At 39.3% G+C, this 17,146-nt stretch overlaps 2 long non-coding RNA genes across 2 annotated transcripts; one reads left to right on the top strand and one right to left on the bottom strand.

Annotated features, from left to right (window-relative positions):
* Positions 1-242: 242 nt before the first annotated feature.
* Positions 243-2,746, top strand: LOC311071847. The gene is made up of 2 exons (XR_014603930.1): positions 243-1,294; positions 1,462-2,746. It is a non-coding gene; the product is annotated as an uncharacterized lncRNA (long non-coding RNA).
* An 11,321-nt stretch (positions 2,747-14,067) lies between these two features.
* Positions 14,068-15,456, bottom strand: LOC311071849. Its single transcript, XR_014603933.1, has 3 exons — positions 15,387-15,456; positions 14,486-15,288; positions 14,068-14,381 (listed from the first exon to the last, which is right to left on the bottom strand). It is a non-coding gene; the product is annotated as an uncharacterized lncRNA (long non-coding RNA).
* Positions 15,457-17,146: the final 1,690 nt, after the last annotated feature.

Below are 17,146 nucleotides of genomic sequence, written 5' to 3'. Positions count from 1 at the left end.
TTCAAAGCTTTTAGTGCAACATAATTTGCACATAAATTAATCAAGAGCTCCTCCAAGTGATTACAATAACTACTACATCTTGACAGCTAGATTAACAGAGCCCATGTATCATATACTCACAATATTTTGCAGTATTCAGTTTACACAGTAAATATATTTGAAAAAGTATAGTAGGTGATGTCACAGGGTGACGAATAAGCGGAACTGTCCCTCTCTATTCTTGTTTCCGGGGGGGAGCGAGTTTGATGTAACACCAGAACGGTTCCGGGTCTTTCCGTGTAAACAGTCTGACGGAGCTTACTAATGAGGGAATGAGTGGCAGCTGGGCGATGAGCAGAGATTGAGCCACGAGGGATATGGATTTGTGAGGGGGATTATAAAAGGATCCGGTTGATGTGCAGCAGGGGAGAAGTTTTGGGGGAAGAAACTTTGGAGTGAAATCTTTTGGGTGGATGCAGACTGGAGGAAATCTGTTGTTGTTGTTGATCTATTGATCACGTCGAGCAGTACACGAGAGGGCAGATCGTTAAAGGACGGGAAAGACTGCGTGTAAAGAAGGAAGAGCTGGAGAGCAGCGGTATGATTGAACTGTGTTATTTCATCGAACAGACAAGTGTTATCTGCCAGTCCTATTAGGAAGTTAATGCCTGTAGTGCCCGCTACCTGCCATGATTTGGTGAAACCGCCCCGGCGTTCAGTGAGTTCTGTTCTGAAGCTTTTCAATGTCAGTTGTGTTTCCATAGTCAACCACCTACGCAGCTTGGATGTACAGTTTGTCAGTTGAGCGGAGAGAGTCGGCTGGGACCACGAGAAGAGACCTTATTCACTGTGAGTTGATGTGAGTTGCAGTGCCTAATGTGAAGTGAACACGTGTGATCATTGAAGTGACTGAATTGTGCACTGGTGTGGAAACTGTAGTTTTATGTCTGCCCGTTCCCCAGTTGACTACTCGTGGGTTTCGAAGGTCAAACTGAAATGAATTAAACTGCTGTGTGTTGAGCATATGCTGTGCAGGAATGCAGCTTTATCCTGTCTGAGTGGAAGAGGATTTATGAGAGATCTATGCATCGCTGTTCTGTGGTAAGAAGACCCAGTTGTTGACTGTTGAATCCTGTATTCACCACTGCTGTTCTGTGAATATAGAGAAACTGCCCTCTGCCATTGAATGCTGCTACTACGGTCCTGTGGAAAGAAAGCCCAGCTGTTGACTGTTGAAACCTGTACTCCCCTCTGTGGTTCTGTGAACATAGAGAAACTGCCCTCTGCCATTGAATGCTGCCATCACTGCTCTGTGGTAAGAAGATCCAGTTGTTGATTGTTAAATCTTCTACTCATCATGATTGTTCTGTGAACATAGAGAAACTGTCCTCTGCCATTGAATGCTGCCGTCACTGCTCTGTGGTAAGAAGATCCAGTTGTTGGTTAAATCTTCTACTCACCATGATTGTTCTGTGAACATAGAGAAACTGTCCTCTGCCATTGAATGCTGTTACTACTGTCCTGTGGAAAGAAGGCCCAGCTGCTGACTGTTGAAACCTGTACTCACCACTGTGGTTCTGCGAACATAGAGAAACGGCCCTCTGCCATCGAATGCTGTTACTACTGTCCTGTGGAAAGAAGGCCCAGCTGCTGACTGTTGAAACCTGTACTCACCACTGTGGTTCTGCGAACATAGAGAAACGGCCCTCTGCCATCGAATGCTGCCATCACTGCTCTGTGGTAAGAAGATCCAGTTGTTGATTGTCAAATCCTGTACTCACCACGGTTGTTCTGTGAACGTAGAGAAATTGTCCTCTGCCAGTGGAGGCGGCCATCACCGTTCCGTGGGGAAATTACTGTCCGTCGCTGTATCTCAACTGCCGTCGGCCTGTGGAAGGGGAGTGGCCCCCAGCTAGCGGGTGTGTCTCGTGGAGGGAACGAGAGAGCTCCCCGGTTGTCATCTACGACGGACTATTGTATTGCGTCGGATGATTCCCTGCCCGAACCTCCCCCCTATCCCAAAGAGAGATGACACTCAAATGGTTGATGATGTCCTGTGAGAAGAGTAACCCCTTCCTTTGTTGTCAATTCCCTATCAGTGCCTGCCGTAACCCCTACCTCCGGCTGAAGAGGAGTTGCTGTGTGAATCCTTACCAGTGCCTGCTCCATTACTTGCGTCTGACTGGAGAGGAACCGCTGCGCGAATCCTTACCAGTGCTTGCTTCATTACTTGCCTCCGGCCGAAGAGGAACTGCTGTGTGAACCCCTGCCAGTGCCTGTGCCATTCCTTACCTCTGGCCGAAGAGGAGTTGCTGTGTGAATCCTTGCCAGTGCCTGCTCCATTACTTGCGTCTGGCTGAAGAGGAACCGCTGTGCGAATCCTTACCTGTGTCTGCTTCATTACTTGCCTCTGGCCGAAGAGGAGCTGTTGTGTGAATCCTTGCCAGTGCCTGCTCCATTACTTATGTCTGGCTGAACAGGAACCGCTGTGCGAATCCTTACCTGTGTCTGCTTCATTACTTACCTCTGGCCGAAGAGGAGCTGGTGTGAATCCTTACCAGTGTCTGCTCCATTACTTATGTCTGGCTGAAGAGGAACCGCTGCGCGAATCCTTACCAGTGCTTGCTCCATTACTTACGTCTGGCTGAAGAGGAACCGCTGTGCGAACTTCCCACGCAACCTGGTGGAAGAGAGAGGTGGATCAGTCGGTGGATTTTAGTTTGAGATTGGACTTTTTTTAACTAAATAAAATACAAGTTTTTGATAATTATCTTGTCTGGTCTGTTGTGTCTCTGGGTAACTCCTCGAGGTGGTACGTTCAGAAGGGGAGGGAAGGCCACCCCGGCCTGTGACAGTTACTTTAAGTAAAGTACTTTAGGTTACACTTTATTTTACAGTATGTATACTTGCAGTGTATTTACTTAAGAAAATACTGTGTAATGTAAGGTAACTACATGGGTTAGGGTTAGGTTTAGAGGTAGGTTCAGGGTTAGTACTATAACCCGGTTATTGTAATTGCTATACATACTGTAAAATAAAGTGCTACGCTACTTTACTTATTTACGTACCTATCTATTTACTTGCTTTCTTACTTAGAAATGTCAGATTATAACTGGACACCCCTGAATTAAACAAGCATATAATATGACAAACATAAAGAGGTCAAATTATGTGACAACAATTTAGCATACTACTGTTTGAAATGATTATTGCAAAATGTTTACTATTTCACATATTGTTCTCTGATACTACCATATGTTCAACCTGCTGTTTTTTGCTTATTGAAGATTATATTTACTCAACCACAGATTCAGGTGTAAAGTGATGGTGAATTTGCAGTTACTGATAAACTTGTACATCACAGGAAGGTTTTTGTATGAGTCAGAGGTGATTGTGAACACTGTGTAATACGCTGCACAGAAATACACTGCACTGTCATTCAGTCTGAGGCTGTTGATTTTCAGAGTCACATTATTTCTTCCATCTCCACTCAATGTGATCTTATCAATGGGGTCTTTAAATTCAGTCTCTTTGGTCTCATGTTGAATATTAAGGTATCCCATGAGCTGAAGGTCCATGATGTTCTGGCTTTGTTTGTACCACTGTATGACATTATAGCTTTGTACTTTGTGTGAACATTTGATCTCTGCAAATTCATCTTGTTTCTTCAGGACATCAGGAGGAGTCTGGACAACACTTTCACCAAGAATGGTCACTGTTGAAAGATATATTGATGCAGAAACTTTGTAAAAAGTCAATTCAGTGCTAATTCAATGGTACAGTGTATTAACAAAACAATCTTAGATGACAAATGATTACCTGCAAGACGCAGAAAAAAAACATAGACACAAGGAGCATTACTCATGTCGTCTCTCTCCGCTGATTGACTCAACTATGAGTTTAAATGCAGGAGATGCAGGAAATGATGTCACAGTGGCAGCTATACAGTACATTCTCAACCCATGAGACTCTCTGGTAGTAAGCCTAAACTTGACATAAACTGTAAACGTTTCCCTCAAATCTGATTGGTTGATTTAAATGTTGTTCCAGGATCAACAAAGATATTGATCCAGGAACATGTTGCACTTGGTAAAATCACAGGTTACATGTATTGTTGATCCTGGAACAACATTCCTGTCCAAAAACATAACCCTAACCCCATCCATACCCCTAAACCTAACCCTACCCATTTCATCTTAAAATCAGAGGGAAATGATAGGTGAATAAGAATGCTGCGGAAGCCCCTAACCCTTGTTGTAAGCCTAAACTTGACATTAACTAAAAAACTATCCCCTATCCCTCTGATCCATCCATCTTCTTCCGCTTATCCGGGGCTGGGTCGCGGGGGCAACAGTCTAAGCAAAGATGCCCAGACTTCCCTCTCCCTAGACACTTCCTCCAGCTCTTCCAGGGGGACACCGAGGCGTTCCCAGGCCAGCCGGGAGACATAGTCCCTCCAGCGTGTCCTACTGTAGGTCTTCCCCGGGGTCTCCTCCTGGTGGGACGCGCCCGGAACACCTTCCCGGGAAGGCGTCCAGGAGGCATCCGAAACAGATGCCCGAGCCACCTCAGCTGACCCCTCTCGATGTGGAGGAGCAGTGGCTCTACTCTGAGCTCCTCCTGAGTGACCGAGCTTCTCACCCTATCTCTAAGGGATCGCCCAGCCACCCTGCGGAGAAAGCTCATTTCGGCCGCCTGTATCCGGGATCTTGTCCTTTCGGTCATGACCCAAAGCTCATGACCATAGGTGAGAGTAGGAACGTAGACTGACCGGTAAATCGAGAGCTTCGCCTTGCGGCTCAGCTCTTTCTTCACCACGACAGACCGGTACATCGACCGCATTACTGCAGAAGCTGCACCGATCCGTCTGTCAATCTCCCGTTCCATCCTTCCCTCACTCGTGAACAAGACCACAAGATACTTGAACTCCTCCACTTGAGGCAGGAACTCTCCACCAACCTGAAGTGGGCAAGCCACCCTTTTCCGACTGAGAACCATGGCCTCGGATTTGGAGGCACTGATTCTCATCCCAGCCGCTTCACACTCGGCTGCAAACCGTCCCAGTGCATCCTGAAGATCCTGGCCTGAAGGGGCCAGCACGACAACACCATCCGCAAAGAGCAGAGACGAAATCGTGTGGTCCCCAAACCTGACACCCTCCGGCCCCTGGCTGAGCCTAGATAATCTGTCCATCCCTCTGATCTGATTGGTTTATTGGAATGTTGCTCTAGGATCAACAAGGATGTTGATCCAGGAACATGTTCTACTTGGTGAAATCACATTCACCAAAATCACAATAACCTGGGAGGCATGTTGTAAAGAAAATGTATTCAGATTTTGCTATTAATTTGGTTAGTTTTGACATAGAATGAGTAAAAAAAAAAGAAATTGCTGAAAAATATTTAAACTTAAATGGTTGATGTCATACAAAAACACATTAGGATCTTAATCCTTCTATAAGGCTGTATTGTGATGTTGTGCACGAGTGCCACCTGTCTGTGTGATCTTCTATATCACTTCTCGTGACAGTTTTTGTACATCTGTGAAGTGATTCTGCTGCACTGTGTTCACTCACGGCACACAAATACAGCGCACTGTCATGAGTCTCCAGATTGATCACAGTAAGAAAACCCTTCTCTGCAGATTTATAATTGACTGAATATTTTTCCTTGTTGAGCTTTCCAAATTCCACCGTGCCAAAACTTGTTGAGTACACGATGAGCTCCATAGTCTTTCCTTGATGCTGAATGAACCAGTACATTCTATTATAAGTAGAGTCTTTTGTGTGACTGCAAGTCAGAGTGGCATTTTCCTTAAGAGGTAACATTATGTTTGGAGACTGTGTAATATCATTTACATCAGCAAAACCTGGCAAAAAAAGAGAGAGAAGAATGCAATAGTTTACATGCAAAAGTGTTTTTAACAGTTAACATAAATGCAATTCAGATATGATTGCAATGCTCATTTATCATTGATAATGTGAGATACCTGAGGTCCACTGAAGGGATATTATCAGAAATACTACAACTGGATTCATCTTGCCACTTGGTTTCAAAACAATGCCAATCTTGAAGCAGGAATATCCTTTTTTTTCTTTCTTTTTTCTGATCTGCCAACACAATATGTGACCGCTCTCATTTGCTGTCACTAAACAGAAGAGGTGTGAGCACTGGCTCTCGTGTGTCATTACATCATACAAAGTGTAGGGGTAAAAGTTCTGGGTTATGTTCAAAACCAACAAGTACAGCAGAAGAGCAATTTTTGGGATGTGGGTGCAAATGGTTTAGATGCAAGGAAGTCAATTGGAAAGTGAATGACTGGAAACTTTAAAGGGACATTTCATCCAAAAATGTAAATTCTGTCATCATTTACTCACCCTCATATCATTCCAAACCTGTATGACGTTCTTTCTTCTACTGAATACAAAATAATTAATGTTTATTTATCAAGCAAATGCCATACATTTTCCCTAAATGTACGTCCCAAATAATACAAATGCACTAAATGATGTTTTGATTGCTGTGCTAAAGTGATCAGTGTTCTGCATTTTAAGTTGTGTTTGAGCAATGCAGTAATATTTCAAAGCTTTTAGTGCAACATAATTTGCACATAAATTAATCAAGAGCTCCTCCAAGTGATTACAATAACTACTACATCTTGACAGCTAGATTAACAGAGCCCATGTATCATATACTCACAATATTTTGCAGTATTCAGTTTACACAGTATATATATTTGAAAAAGTATAGTAGGTTACTTTAAGTAAAGTACTTTAGGTTACACTTCATTTTACAGTATGTATACTTACAGTGTATTTACTTAAGAAAATACTGTGTAATGTAAGGTAACTACATGGGTTAAGGTTAGGTTTAGAGGTAGGTTCAGGGTTAGTACTATAACCCGGTTATTGTAATTGCTATACATACTGTAAAATAAAGTGCTACTGTACTTTACTTATTTACGTACCTATCTATTTACTTGCTTTCTTACTTAGAAATGTCAGATTATAACTGGACACCCCTGAATTAAACAAGCATATAATATGACAAACATAAAGAGGTCAAATTATGTGACAACAATTTAGCATACTACTGTTTGAAATGATTATTGCAAAATGTTTACTATTTCACATATTGTTCTCTGATACTACCATATGTTCAACCTGCTGTTTTTTGCTTATTGAAGATTATATTTACTCAACCACAGATTCAGGTGTAAAGTGATGGTGAATTTGCAGTTACTGATAAACTTGTACATCACAGGAAGGTTTTTGTATGAGTTAGAGGTGATTGTGAACACTGTGTAATACGCTGCACAGAAATACACTGCACTGTCATTCAGTCTGAGGCTGTTGATTTTCAGAGTCACATTATTTCTTCCATCTCCTTTCAATGTGATCTTATCAATGGGGTCTTTAAATTCAGTCTCTTTGGTCTCTTGTTGAATATTAAGGTATCCCATGAGCTGAAGATCCATGATGTTCTGGCTTTGTTTATACCACTGTATGACATTATAGTTTGGTACTTTGTGTGAACATTTGATCTCTGCAAATTCATCTTGTTTCTTCAGGACATCAGGAGGAGTCTGGACAACACTTTCACCAAGAATGGTCACTGTTGAAAGATATATTAATGCAGAAACTTTGTAAAAAGTAAATTCAGTGCTAATTCAATGGTACAGTGTATTAACAAAACAATCTTAGATGACAAATGATTACCTGCAAGACGCAGAAAAAAAACATAGACACAAGGAGCATTACTCATGTCGTCTCTCTCCGCTGATTGACTCAACTATGAGTTTAAATGCAGGAGATGCAGGAAATGATGTCACAGTGGCAGCTATACAGTACATTCTCAACCCATGAGACTCTCTGGTAGTAAGCCTAAACTTGACATAAACTGTAAACATTTCCCTCAAATCTGATTGGTTGATTTAAATGTTGTTCCAGGATCAACAAAGATATTGATCCAGGAACATGTTGCACTTGGTAAAATCACAGGTTACATGTATTGTTGATCCTGGAACAACATTCCTGTCCAAAAACATAACCCTAACCCCATCCATACCCCTAAACCTAACCCTACCCATTTCATCTTAAAATCAGAGGGAAATGATAGGTGAATAAGAATGCTGTGGAAGCCCCTAACCCTTGTTGTAAGCCTAAACTTGACATTAACTAAAAAACTATCCCCTATCCCTCTGATCCATCCATCTTCTTCCGCTTATCCGGGGCTGGGTCGCGGGGGCAGCAGTCTAAGCAAAGATGCCCAGACTTCCCTCTCCCTAGACACTTCCTCCAGCTCTTCCAGGGGGACACCGAGGCGTTCCCAGGCCAGCCGGGAGACATAGTCCCTCCAGCGTGTCCTACTGTAGGTCTTCCCCGGGGTCTCCTCCTGGTGGGACGCGCCCGGAACACCTTCCCGGGAAGGTGTCCAGGAGGCATCCGAAACAGATGCCCGAGCCACCTCAGCTGACCCCTCTCGATGTGGAGGAGCAGCGGCTCTACTCTGAGCTCCTCCCGAGTGACCGAGCTTCTCACCCTATCTCTAAGGGATCGCCCTGCCACCCTGCGGAGAAAGCTCATTTCGGCCGCCTGTATCCGGGATCTTGTCCTTTCGGTCATGACCCAAAGCTCATGACCATAGGTGAGAATAGGAACGTAGACTGACCGGTAAATCGAGAGCTTCGCCTTGCGGCTCAGCTCTTTCTTCGTCACGACAGACCGGTACATCGACTGCATTACTGCAGAAGCTACACCGATCCGTCTGTCAATCTCCCGTTCCATCCTTCCCTCACTCGTGAACAAGACCCCAAGATACTTGAACTCCTCCACTTGAGGCAGGAACTCTCCACCAACCTGAAGTGAGCAAGCCACCCTTTTCCGACTGAGAACCATGGCCTCGGATTTGGAGGCACTGATTCTCATCCCAGCCGCTTCACACTCGGCTGCAAACCGTCCCAGTGCATCCTGAAGATCCTGGCCTGAAGGGGCCAGCACGACAACATCATCCGCAAAGAGCAGAGACGAAATCGTGTGGTCCCCAAACCTGACACCCTCCGGCCCCTGGCTGAGCCTAGATATTCTGTCCATCCCTCTGATCTGATTGGTTTATTGGAATGTTGCTCTAGGATCAACAAGGATGTTGATCCAGGAACATGTTCTACTTGATGAAATCACATTCACCAAAATCACAATAACCTGGGAGGCATGTTGTAAAGAAAATGTATTCAGATTTTGCTATTAATCTGTGAAGTGATTCTGCTGCACTGTGTTCACTCACGGCACACAAATACAGCGCACTGTCATGAGTCTCCAGATTGATCACAGTAAGAAAACCCTTCTCTGCAGATTTATAATTGACTGAATATTTTTCCTTGTTGAGCTTTCCAAATTCCACCGTGCCAAAACTTGTTGAGTACACGATGAGCTCCATAGTCTTTCCTTGATGCTGAATGAACCAGTACATTCTGTCGTAAGAAATACCTTTTGTGTGACTGCAAGTCAGAGTGGCATTTTCCTTAAGAAGTAACATTATGTTTGGAGACTGTGTAATATCATTTGCATCAGCAAAACCTGGCAAATAAAGAGAGAGAAGGATGTGTTTTACAAAAGTGTTTTTAACAGTTAACATAAATGCAATTCAAATTTGATTTCAATTCTCATTTATCATTGATAATGTGAGATACCTGAGGTCCACTGAAGGGATATTATCAGAAATACTACAACTGGATTCATCTTGCCACTTGGTTTCAAAACAATGCCAATTTTGAATCAGGAATATACTTTTTTTTTCTGATCTGCCAACACAATATGTGACCGCTCTCATTTGCTGTCACTAAACAGAAGAGGTGTGAGCACTGGCTCTCGTGTGTCATTACATCATACAATGTAAAAAAAGTTCTGGGTTGTGTTCAAAACCAACAAGTCCACCAGAAGAGCAATTTTTGGGATGTGGGTGCAAACGGTTTAGATGCAAGGAAGTCAATTGGAAAGTGAATGACTGGAAACTTTAAAGGGACATTTCATCCAAAAATGTAAATTCTGTCATCATTTACTCACCCTCATATCATTCCAAACCTGTATGACGTTCTTTCTTCTACTGAATACAAAATAATTAATGTTTATTTATCAAGCAAATGCCATCCATTTTCCCTAAATGTACATCCCAAATAATACAAATGCACTAAATAATGATGTTTTGATTGCTGTGCTAAAGTGATCAGTGTTCTGCATTTTAAGTTGTGTTTGAGCAATGCAGTAATATTTCAAAGCTTTTAGTGCAACATAATTTGCACATAAATTAATCAAGAGCTCCTCCAAGTGATTACAATAACTACTACATCTTGACAGCTAGATTAACAGAGCCCATGTATCATATACTCACAATATTTTGCAGTATTCAGTTTACACAGTATATATATTTGAAAAAGTATAGTATGTTACTTTAAGTAAAGTACTTTAGGTTACACTTTATTTTACAGTATGTATACTTACAGTGTATTTACTTAAGAAAATACTGTGTAATGTAAGGTAACTACATGGGTTAAGGTTAGGTTTAGAGGTAGGTTCAGGGTTAGTACTATAACCCGGTTATTGTAATTGCTATACATACTTTGTTCGTTTATTCGTTTATTTCAGGCAATGGCACAGAAAAGTACAAGGTAGACAAAATATAGATAAGTCATATAGTGCAAAAACAGAATATACAGTATTTAAATATGACGATCGAATTCTGCCTGAAAGGGAGTGGGAAGAAGACAACTTATTTAATCCCACCCCAGTTCCCCATTTAGTGATTAATACATTGAGCTTCATTGTTACTTTGCTCACGGATTGTTTACAAATGTTATATCATGGTGGCGTTACCACAAGTAACAAGTATTTATTATAACAACAGTTTATACCAACAATGTAAGAAGAATAAACAATGCCAACAATGGTAATGGACAATATACCAACGATGGTAAGGAAACATTGAGCACATGTTAACACTATGAGACAGAGTATAACAGCAATGTTAATTAAAGACCCTCATCTCTGTATTTTAACCAGACCCAATGTTTATATAACAGTTTCAATTGATGAATAGTTAGGCATTGCTTTTGTTGCAAGTCCAGTTGTTTCACTCTGCATACAGACACACAATAATGTTTACGAGTGGTTTGGGCTCTCGGTAATGAAAAATATCCAAAACCTCTCAAGTTATGAGCTCGCACTGGAGTTTTAAAAAAACGTTGTAAGTTAGGCGGTAATAATTTGTTAAATGCTTTATATAAGACTATTGATGTATTATATTTTACAAGATCATCAAATTTTAGCAACTTTGACTGCGTAAACAGATAATGAGTATGTTATAGAAAACCAACCTTGTGAATGACCCTCACAGCTCTTTTCTGTAATATGATCAGAGGATTTATTGTGTTCTGGTAATTATTTCCCACACTTCAACACAAAACATAAGGTATGGTAGTACCAGGGTGCAGTATAAAGTACGGAGTGCATTTTCATCAAGGTATAATTTTGCTTTATTTATAATTGAGAGGCTTTTAGAGATTTTTGTTTTTATGTGTCTGACATGGGGTTTCCATGACAATTTACTGTCAATTATTACTCCCAAAAATGTATTCTCACTCACAATTTCAATTTGGGTACCATCAATACTTATTCTCTGTTCAGACATTTTGTTGCGATTACCGAACATCATTATCTTAGTTTTATTTATATTCAAGGATAATTTATTTGTGTCCATCCACTTTTTTATTATATTTAGTTCCCTGTTTACCGTATTTACGAGCTCATTATAATCGTCACTACTGTAGAATATATTTGTGTCGTCTGCAAATAGTATGAGTTTCAGTACTTTGGATGTATTAAAAATATTATTTATATACACATTAAACAGTTTTGGCCCCAATACTGACCCCTGAGGGACACCACAAACAATGCCAAGAGTATCTGATAAATACTGACCGATTTTTACAAACTGTAACCTCCCTGTTAAATAACTTTTTAACCAATCTCCAGCCAGCCCCCTAATTCCATATCTTTCCATCTTATTTAATAGGATTGAGTGATTAATAGTATCAAAGGCTTTTTTTAGATCAATAAAGATACCAACTGCATACTTTTTTTGCTCCAGTGCATTAGTAATTTCTTCAATAGCTTCAGTTATTGCCATTGAGGTAGTTCTTTTTGACCTAAAACCATACTGACCATCATTAATTACATGATGTTTCTCGAGAAACTTTTCAAGTCGAGAATTGAAGAGTTTCTCTAAAATTTTTGAGAACTGAGGCAAAAGAGAGATTGGTCTGTAATTAGTAAAAGCGTGTTTGTTATCCTTTTTGAAGAGTGGAATTACTTTAGCGATTTTCATTTTACTTGGAAAGCAGCCAGTCTGGAATGACAAGTTACAAATATAAGTTAAGGGTTTTACAATATTCAGTATAACTTTTTTAATCAATGTCATGCTGATATCATGACAGTCAGTGGAGGACTTGCTTTTACATTTCCACACAATGTTTGTCACTTCCTGCTCATTTGTAGCTGAGAGGAAGAATGACAAAGAATTCCGTTCAATAGTTGATTTTGCAACTCCATTGTCTGGAATATCAGCGGCCAACTTAGGGCCAACATTTACAAAAAAATTGTTGAACTTATTTACTACATTACTCATATTATAATCTTCACCATTTTCATCAATAAAGTGATCAGGATATGTCAACTTTGAAGATCCTTGTTTGATTAGGCTATTCAAAACATCCCAAGTTCCTTTTATATTGTTTTTATGTTCATATAGTTTTTTTTTGGGATAATATAACCGTTTGCTTGTTCTTATAATATCAGTTAATTGATTTTTGTACTTCTTATATCTTTGTTCCACTTATTTTGTTTTTACTTTAATAAACAATTTATAGAGATTGTTTTTCTTTTTACAGGCATTAATTATTCCTTTCGTAATCCAGGGGCTTTTTTTATGTTTTTCCTTTATAAAATTTTCTTTCACAGGGCAATGTTTATTATGCAGGGAAGTGAAGATATCTAAAAAATTACAATAAGCACTGTCCACATTTGGTTCTCTGTAAACTGAAGTCCAATCCTGGAGCGCTAAACTATTGTTTAGGGCACGGATCATGTCCTCAGTAATTTTTCGTTCAGAGATTTTTGCCATAGTGTCTTTCGTTTTCTTGAGATTACAGTCATACAAATCGTAGCTGTGGATATCACATATAAATAGGCCACTGATGATTTGATTTCCCATAATGTTAGTAAAAATGTTGTCAATGATTGTGGCACTATGTGACGTTATTCTGCTCGGTTTCGTTATAGTTGGGTACAGAGACAAGCTATACATTGTGTCAGTGAAGTCATCAACGTTTTTTAGTTTGGTTGGATTTAACAAATCAATGTTAAAATCACCACAGATAAATATGTTTTTTTGGTTCACAGTAGAAAACAGTTTACCCATCCACTCATTGAAAGTTTCTATGCTTGAACCAGGTGCCCGGTATACACAACTCATGAAGATATTTGTCTTTTTATCATTATGAATTTCCACTGTTATGCATTCAAATAAGCCATCCACAGCTATGGTCATATCAGTTGAAACATTCAATTTAACAGATTTATGAAGGTACAAAGCAAACCCCCCTCCTCCTATTTTGTTTATTCTGTTTGTATATCTTAATACTGTAAAATAAAGTGTCACCGTATTTTACTTATTTATCTACTTGCTTGTTCACTTAGAAATATCAGATTATAACTGGACACCCCTGAATTAAACAAGCATATAATATGACAAACATAAAGAGGTCAAATTATGTGACAACAATTTAGCATATTACTGTTTGAAATGATTATTGCAAAATGTTTACTATTTCACATATTGTTCTCTGATGCAATATGCCAGTCTCTCATTCTGAAAATTATATTTTATAGAATACTACCATATGTTCAACCTGCTGTTTTTGAAGATTATATTTACTCAACCACAGATTCAGGTGTAAAGTGATGGTGAATTTGCAGTTACTGATAAACTTGTACATCACAGGAAGGTTTTTGTATGAGTCAGAGGTGATTGTGAACACTGTGTAATACGCTGCACAGAAATACACTGCACTGTCATTCAGTCTGAGGCTGTTGATAGTCAGAGTCACATTATTTCTTCCATCTCCTTTCAATGTGATCTTATCAATGGGGTCTTTAAATTCAGTCTCTTTGGTCTCTTGTTGAATATAAAGGTATCCCATGAGCTGAAGGTCCATGATGTTCTGGCTTTGTTTGTACCACTGTATGACATTATAGTTTGGTACTTTGTGTGAACATTTGATCTCTGCAAATTCATCTTGTTTCTTCAGGACATCAGGAGGAGTCTGGACAACACTTTCACCAAGAATGGTCACTGTTGAAAGATATATTAATGCAGAAACTTTGTAAAAAGTAAATTCAGTGCTAATTCAATGGTACAGTGTATTAACAAAACAATCTTAGATGACAAATGATTACCTGCAAGACGCAGAAAAAAAACATAGACACAAGGAGCATTACTCATGTCGTCTCTCTCCGCTGATTGACTCAACTATGAGTTTAAATGCAGGAGATGCAGGAAATGATGTCACAGTGGCAGCTATACAGTACATTCTCAACCCATAAAGAAACTCCACATAATTTTTTATCAGTGTTACATATTTCTGTTTTAACCGATTTAAGAGCAAAATATTTGTCAGCATCTGTAAAAAATTGTGTTGATTAAATTTAATTATTATTATTTTTTATGTTTGGCATGATTTCATGTCTGGACTCATCAAACAAGATGTGAATTCATTATATGACCCGTTTAAGTTTTCCTATTAATATTCAGACCACATGACTGTACCAGCTTGTGTGCATCTCATGTCAGCGGATATTATCAGCCGATCTCTTGAGCAGGTGCAGAAACCCTGCAGTGGATCATAATTCTGCTGCTTTCAGAGCTTTTTGTATTGTGTCATGACTGCACATCACACCGTGTAAACTAGCAGCGCAGAAATACATCGCACTGTCATTGAGAGCAAGATTATTGATTTGTAAGGATCCATTCTTGGTTCCGTCACCATTCAAACTGATGTTTCCCTTAAAATTATCCTCTTTAAAAGAATTTTTATTCCATATATATCCCAGTAAAGTAAATTCATGTCCAAGTGTTTGTTTGTACCAGAGGATAATTGTGTATGATGCGATGTTGTGTGTGCAGACAAGTTCTGCAGAATCTCTCTCGGTTTTAATTAGATTTGAGGGGCTTTGTTGAACACTGCCATTGACAACAGAACCTGTGAAAAGAAGCAAAAATAGTAAATGGTGTAAGAGCACACTGCACTATTACTAAACACTCCCTTTAAACTCATATTTTGAATGATAAAATATTTACCTGTAAGCCAAAGTAGCGAGACAAGGAGAACTCTGATCATGTTGATATAGACTGGAGAAATATTCTAAGTGAAAAAAATATCAAGTTTGGTTTGATGTAATTCCTCACCCCCTTTTAGCATTGTAACATGATCATGCCTGTATTCTAGTATGGACCCTCAGCGCCTCCTATCCACAGCTTTTGTGATTACAACAATTTCCTGCCATGCATTTAGACTGAAAGAAGTGTACAAATGAAAATGTTAAAATGTTCGTTTGCATGTTTCTGAATCAATACTTGAATCAGATTTTTACAAGAACAAAGAAAAAATTACCATGATGAACTGAGAAATTAGAATGAAAAAAAGGTTTCAAATGTATTTATACTTTGTGTTGTTGTTGTGTGTCGTGCTCCATATTCTCTCCTTGGCATTATGAGGAAGTGCATGCTGATGTAGGCTGACTTTAATAGACTTGCACCCTTTTCATAGAAGAGTAAAATCTTTGTCATAGTTGGTTAAATTATGAAATATAACACTGTGTTATACATGGAGCTATGTGCTGGTTTTGCCATTGATGTCTGTATAAAAATATTTGATTTAATGTATATACTAACTAGACCACAAATAAAGTTTAAAAAAAAAACTCAGCCAATCATTTTAATAATTTATTTAATTATTTTACCCCATTATTATTAAATATTGAAAAGGAGACTTGTTAAATGATCAGCCTGATAGTTGAATCTCATAAAGAAATGTCTATGATATATAATACATAATAGGGGAGAGCGGGTGAGTTGAGCCAGTGTTTACTTTATTTACATATATTTTAGAATGGGTTGCATCACTGGGAATAATCACTTTGGATCTAAAATAAACTGTTTTCAAAATATGGACTCATGGATGTAAATTGTGCCAATTATTATATTAAAGTAAACCTTAAAATTTGTAGTCGTAGCAGGCCTGGTCTGCCAATCATGTTACATGTCCATCGTTAAAGCAAGAATATCAGAAAACTCCATCACATTGTGTCTATTAAAGGCAGTGGCTGTTCTTCACCCTAATACTCATTAACCTATCACATCCTACAACAGATATGGTCTTTTTTCTTATTATTTATCCATTTATCCATAAGTGAACCTCAAGGAACATATACAGAGGTTTCTACAGAGTTCAAATGGTAATGCATAACAGGAAGAAACCATTAAATGTCTAGACAAAACAAATTATTTTGTAGGAATTATGGGGAATACGTTACTTCTGTGTTCATAGCTGGTACTAAATCAAACCCCACAGGTCCAGGTGCAGATTGTCAGTGAATTTGCAGCCACTGATAAGCTGAAGCTTTGGTATCACAGGTTTTTGTATGAGTCAGAGGTGATTGTGAACACTGTGTAATACGCTGCACAGAAATACACTGCACTGTCATTCAGTCTGAGGTTCTTGATAGTCAAAGTGCCATTATTTCTTCCATCTCCGCTCAATGTGATCTTGTCTTTAAATTCAGACTCTGGATAATCAGATTCAAGATTAAGGTATCCCATGAACTTAAAGCCCATTTCCTTTTTGTACCAAAGAATACGGTCATAATTAAATATATTGTGTGCACATTTAATCACAGCAGAATCATCTGGGTCCTTGATGAGGTTAGCTGGAGACTGGAGAACAGTTTCACCAAGACAGACGACTGTAATCGAGAGAAAATACATCTACGTTATCAGTGTAAAACAAGTTCCCATAATAAAAATTATTACAATTAATAACTAAAAATGTTCCATTACGG

This window comes from Abramis brama, assembly GCF_963993115.1.
Source record: "Abramis brama genome assembly, chromosome: 21".
Classification (NCBI taxonomy): Eukaryota; Metazoa; Chordata; class Actinopteri; order Cypriniformes; family Leuciscidae; genus Abramis; species Abramis brama.
Note: the sequence above shows the minus strand (reverse complement) of the source record. Positions and strands in the feature narration are given on the sequence as shown.